This window comes from Rutidosis leptorrhynchoides, chromosome 1 (assembly GCF_046630445.1).
Source record: "Rutidosis leptorrhynchoides isolate AG116_Rl617_1_P2 chromosome 1, CSIRO_AGI_Rlap_v1, whole genome shotgun sequence".
In the NCBI taxonomy this organism is placed as follows: Eukaryota; Viridiplantae; Streptophyta; class Magnoliopsida; order Asterales; family Asteraceae; genus Rutidosis; species Rutidosis leptorrhynchoides.
The window spans coordinates 375,338,717-375,345,592 of record NC_092333.1 but is presented as its reverse complement, the minus strand read 5'-3'; positions in this window follow the sequence as shown (position 1 = coordinate 375,345,592).

The following is a 6,876-nucleotide window of genomic DNA, read 5'->3' as shown; positions in this document are numbered from 1 at the left end:
AACATTAACAATGTTCATTCCGAAATTCATATCTGTGAATTCTGGACCATTACAAGCGGTGCTTAATCGCAAGAAGAAGAAACGAAAGGACAAAACTCCGAAATAGAAATTGGGCTATAAATTGCAGCAAATAAAAGAGAGCATTAACTGTGAATGATAATGATTATAGAAGACAGAAGTAGATACTTTGAAATATAAGGGAACATATAAATTCCAACGACAAACCAGAAATTATAAACCATATATATTGATGCATATAGCAATATAAAGACACGGGAGAACTAGAAACACTATAAACCCAAGAGTATAGTAGAAATAAATAGATTCTTCCAGCGGTAGATGAAAAAGAAGAATGACCGATATGAAAGTTAGAAGTATATCGAGAATCAGAACTGGATGGAGCATATTGATGAATACTTTAAAATATGAGTTGAGGGGGAAAGAATAGAAGGTGATGAAACATGACTAGGAACTTAGAAATCAACAGATTTTTAGCTCACACAATGGCGGAATAAGTGAATCAAACTCTCTAGTGAATAGGTTAAATTTTTTTTGATTAATTTAGTCAAACCACAACTAAATCAAGTGTGATTAGATCAACACCTAGAGCTATTATTCACCACCTGGGTGATTTGGACTGAGAGAGGATCGGAGGAGCTCACTAGATCTGAGTGTGTGTAACAAATGAGAGGCTTAACCTAAAATGGAGAACATAATGAAATGTCCCGTTCTTATTGATTAAAAACGTTCCATATTAATTGATTTCGTTGCGAGGTTTTGACCTCTATATGAGACGTTTTTCAAAGACTGCATTCATTTTTAAAACAAACCATAACCTTTATTTCATAAATAAAGGTTTAAAAAGCTTTACGTAGATTATCAAATAATGATAATCTAAAATATCCTGTTTACACACGACCATTACATAATGGTTTACAATACAAATATGTTACATCGAAATCAGTTTCTTGAATGCAGTTTTTACACAATATCATACAAACATGGACTCCAAATCTTGTCCTTATTTTAGTATGCAACAGCGGAAGCTCTTAATATTCACCTGAGAATAAACATGCTTTAAACGTCAACAAAAATGTTGGTGAGTTATAGGTTTAACCTATATATATCAAATTGTAACAATAGACCACAAGATTTCATATTTCAATACACATCCCATACATAGAGATAAAAATTCATTCATATGGTGAACACCTGGTAACCGACATTAACAAGATGCATATATAAGAATATCCCCATCATTCCGGGACACCCTTCGGATATGATATAAATTTCGAAGTACTAAAGCATCCGGTACTTTGGATGGGGTTTCTTAGGCCCAATAGATCTATCTTTAGGATTCGCGTCAATTAGGGTGTCTGTTCCCTAATTCTTAGATTACCAGACTTAATAAAAAGGGGCATATTCGATTTCGATAATTCAACCATAGAATGTAGTTTCACGTACTTGCGTCTATTTTGTAAATCATTTATAAAACTTGCATGTATTCTCATCCCAAAAATATTAGATTTTAAAAGTGGGACTATAACTCACTTTCACAGATTTTTACTTCGTCGGGAAGTAAGACTTGGCCACTGGTTGATTCACGAACCTATAACAATATATACATATATATCAAAGTATGTTCAAAATATATTTACAACACTTTTAATATATTTTGATGTTTTAAGTTTATTAAGTCAGCTGTCCTTGTTAGTAACCTACAACTAGTTGTCCACAGTTAGATGTACAGAAATAAATCGATAAATATTATCTTGAATCAATCCACGACCCAGTGTATACGTATCTCAGTATTGATCACAACTCAAACTATATATATTTTGGAATCAACCTCAACCCTGTATAGCTAACTCCAACATTCACATATAGAGTGTCTATGGTTGTTCCGAAATATATATAGATGTGTCGACATGATAGGTCGAAACATTGTATACGTGTCTATGGTATCTCAAGATTACATAATATACAATACAGGTTGATTAAGTTATGGTTGGAATAGATTTGTTACCAATTTTCACGTAGCTAAAATGAGAAAAATTATCCAATCTTGTTTTACCCATAACTTCTTCATTTTAAATCCGTTTTGAGTGAATCAAATTTCTATGGTTTCATATTGAACTCTATTTTATGAATCTAAACAGAAAAAGTATAGGTTTATTGTCGGAAAAATAAGTTACAAGTCGTTTTTGTAAAGGTAGTCATTTCAGTCGAAAGAACAACGTCTAGATGACCATTTTAGAAAACATACTTCCACTTTGAGTTTAACCATAATTTTTGGATATAGTTTCATGTTCATAATAAAAATCATTTTCTCAGAATAACAACTTTTAAATCAAAGTTTATCTTAGTTTTTAATTAACTAACCCAAAACAGCCCGCGGTGTTACTACGACGGCGTAAATCCGGTTTTACGGTGTTTTTCGTGTTTCCAGGTTTTAAATCATTAAGTTAGCATATAATATAGATATAGAACATGTGTTTAGTTGATTTTAAAAGTCAAGTTAGAAGGATTAACTTTTGTTTGCGAACAAGTTTAGAATTAACTAAACTTTGTTCTAGTGATTACAAGTTTAAACCTTCGAATAAGATAGCTTTATATGTATGAATCGAATGATGTTATGAACATCATTACTACCTTAAGTTCCTTGGATAAACCTACTGGAAAAGAGAAAAATGGATCTAGCTTCAACGGATCCTTGGATGGCTCGAAGTTCTTGAAGCCGAATCATGACACGAAAACAAGTTCAATTAAGATCATCACTTGAAATAAGATTGTTATAGTTATAGAAATTGAACCAAAGTTTGAATATGATTATTACCTTGTATTAGAATGATAACCTACTGTAAGAAACAAAGATTTCTTGAGGTTGGATGATCACCTTACAAGATTGGGAGTGAGCTAGCAAACTTGAAAGTATTCTTGATTTTTATGAAACTAGAACTTTTGGAATTTATGAAGAACACTTAGAACTTGAAGATAGAACTTGAGAGAGATCAATTAGATGAATAAAATTGAAGAATGAAAGTGTTTGTAGGTGTTTTTGGTCGTTGGTGTATGGATTAGATATAAAGGATATGTAATTTTGTTTTCATGTAAATAAGTCATGAATGATTACTCATATTTTTGTAATTTTATGAGATATTTCATGCTAGTTGCCAAATGATGGTTCCCATATGTGTTAGGTGACTCACATGGGCTGCTAAGAGCTGATCATTGGAGTGTATATACCAATAGTACATACATCTAAAAGCTGTGTATTGTACGAGTACGAATACGGGTGCATACGAGTAGAATTGTTGATGAAACTGAACGAGGATGTAATTGTAAGCATTTTTGTTAAGTAGAAGTATTTTGATAAGTGTATTGAAGTCTTTCAAAAGTGTATAAATACATATTAAAACACTACATGTATATACATTTTAACTGAGTCGTTAAGTCATCGTTAGTCGTTACATGTAAGTGTTGTTTTGAAACCATTAGGTTAACGATCTTGTTAAATGTTGTTAACCCAATGTTTATAATATCAAATGAGATTTTAAATTATTATATTATCATGATATTATCATGTATGAATATCTCTTAATATGATATATATATACATTAAATGTCTTTACAACGATAATCGTTACATATATGTCTCGTTTAAAAATCATTAAGTTAGTAGTCTTGTTTTTACATATGTAGTTCATTGTTAATATACTTAATGATATGTTTACTTATCATAGTATCATGTTAACTATATATATATCCATATATATGTCATCATATAGTTTTTACAAGTTTTAACGTTCGTGAATCACCGGTCAACTTGGGTGGTCAATTGTCTATATGAAACATATTTTAATTAATCAAGTCTTAACAAGTTTGATTGCTTAACATGTTGGAAACATTTAATCATGTAAATATCAATCTCAATTAATATATATAAACATGGAAAAGTTCGGGTCACTACAGTACCTACCCGTTAAATAAATTTCGTCCCGAAATTTTAAGCTGTTAAGGTGTTGACGAATCTTCTGGAAATAGATGCGGGTATTTCTTCTTCATCTGATCTTCACGCTCCCAGGTGAACTCGGGTCCTCTACGAGCATTCCATCGAACCTTAACAATTGGTATCTTGTTTTACTTAAGTCTTTTAACCTCACGATCCATTATTTCGACGGGTTCTTCGATGAATTGAAGTTTTTCGTTGATTTAGATTTCATCTAACGGAATAGTGAGATCTTCTTTAGCAAAACATTTCTTCAAATTTGAGACGTGGAAAGTGTTATGTACAGCCGCGAGTTGTTGAGGTAACTCAAGTCGGTAAGCTACTGGTCCGACACGATCAATAATCTTGAATGGTCCAATATACCTTGGATTTAATTTCCCTCGTTTATCAAATCGAACAACGCCTTTCCAAGGTGCAACTTTAAGCATGACCATCTCTCCAATTTCTAATTCTATATCTTTTCTTTTAATGTCAGCATAGCTCTTTTGTCGACTTTGGGCAGTTTTCATCCGTTGTTGAATTTGGATGATCTTCTTGGTAGTTTCTTGTATAATCTCTGGACCCGTAATCTGTCTATCCCCCACTTCACTCCAACAAATCGGAGACCTACACTTTCTACCATAAAGTGCTTCAAACGGCGCCATCTCAATGCTTGAATGGTAGCTGTTATTGTAGGAAAATTCTGCTAACGGTAGATGTCGATCCCAACTATTTCCGAAATCAATAACACATGCTCGTAGCATGTCTTCAAGCGTTTGTATCGTCCTTTCGCTCTGCCCATCAGTTTGTGGATGATAGGCAGTACTCATGTCTAGACGAGTTCCTAATGCTTGCTGTAATGTCTGCCAGAATCTTGAAATAAATCTGCCATCCCTATCAGAGATAATAGAGATTGGTATTCCATGTCTGGAGACGACTTCCTTCAAATACAGTCGTGCTAACTTCTCCATCTTGTCATCTTCTCTTATTGGCAGGAAGTGTGCTGATTTGGTGAGACGATCAACTATTACCCAAATAGTATCAAAACCACTTGCAGTCCTTGGCAATTTAGTGATGAAATCTATGGTAATGTTTTCCCATTTCCATTCTGGGATTTCGGGTTGTTGAAGTAGACCTGATGGTTTCTGATGCTCAGCTTTGACCTTAGAACACGTCAAAAATTCTCCTACGTATTTAGCAACATCGGCTTTCATACCCGGCCACCAAAAATGTTTCTTGAGATCCTTGTACATCTTCCCCGTTCCAGGATGTATTGAGTATCTGGTTTTATGAGCTTCTCTAAGTACCATTTCTCTCATATCTCCAAATTTTGGTACCCAAATCCTTTCAGCCCTATACCGGGTTCCGTCTTCCCGAATATTAAGATGCTTCTCCGATCCTTTGGGTATTTCATCCTTTAAATTTCCCTCTTTTAAAACTCCTTGTTGCGCCTCCTTTATTTGAGTAGTAAGGTTATTATGAATCATTATATTCATAGATTTTACTCGAATGGGTTCTCTGTCCTTCCTGCTCAAGGCATCGGCTACCACATTTGCCTTCCCCGGGTGGTAACGAATCTCAAAGTCGTAATCATTCAACAATTCAATCCACCTACGCTGCCTCATATTCAGTTGTTTCTGATTAAATATGTGTTGAAGACTTTTGTGGTCGGTATATATAATACTTTTGACCCCATATAAGTAGTGCCTCCAAGTCTTTAATGCAAAAACAACCGCACCTAATTCCAAATCATGCGTCGTATAATTTTGCTCGTGAATCTTCAATTGTCTAGACGCATAAGCAATCACCTTCGTTCGTTGCATTAATACACAACCGAGACCTTGCTTTGATGCGTCACAATAAATCACAAAATCATCATTCCCTTCAGGCAATGACAATATAGGTGCCGTAGTTAGCTTTTTCTTCAATAACTGAAACGCTTTCTCTTGTTCATCCTTCCATTCAAATTTCTTCCCTTTATGCGTTAATGCAGTCAAGGGTTTTGCTATTCTGGAAAAGTCTTGGATGAACCTTCTGTAGTAACCAGCTAGTCCTAAAAACTGGCGTATGTGTTTTGGAGTTTTCGGGGTTTCCCACTTTTCAACAGTTTCTATCTTTGCCGGATCCACCTTAATACCTTCTTTGTTCACTATGTGACCGAGGAATTGAACTTCTTCCAACCAAAATGCACACTTTGAAAATTTAGCGTACAATTCTTCCTTCCTCAATACTTCTAACACCTTTCTCAAATGTTCACCGTGTTCTTGGTCATTCTTTGAGTAAATAAGTATGTCATCAATGAAAACAATGACAAACTTGTCAAGGTATGGTCCACACACTCGGTTCATAAGGTCCATGAACACAGCTGGTGCATTAGTTAAACCAAATGGCATGACCATAAACTCGTAATGACCGTAACGTGTTCTGAAAGCAGTCTTTGGAATATCATCTTCTTTCACCCGCATTTGATGATACCCGGAACGTAAGTCAATCTTTGAATAAACAGACGAGCCTTGTAGTTGATCAAATAAGTCGTTGATTCTCGGTAGTGGGTAGCGGTTCTTGATGGTAAGTTTGTTCAACTCTCGGTAGTCGATACACAACCTGAATGTACCATCTTTCTTCTTGACAAACAAAACAGGAGTTCCCCACGGTGACGTGCTTGGTCGAATGAAACCATGCTCTAAAAGTTCTTGTAATTGGCTTTGCAGTTCTTTCATCTCGCTGGGTGCGAGTCTGTAAGGAGCACGAGCTATTGGTGCAGCTCCTGGTACAAGATCTATTTGAAATTCAACGGATCGATGTGGGGGTAATCCCGGTAATTCTTTCGGAAATACATCGGGAAATTCTTTTGCGACGGGAACATCATTGATGCTCTTTTCTTCAGT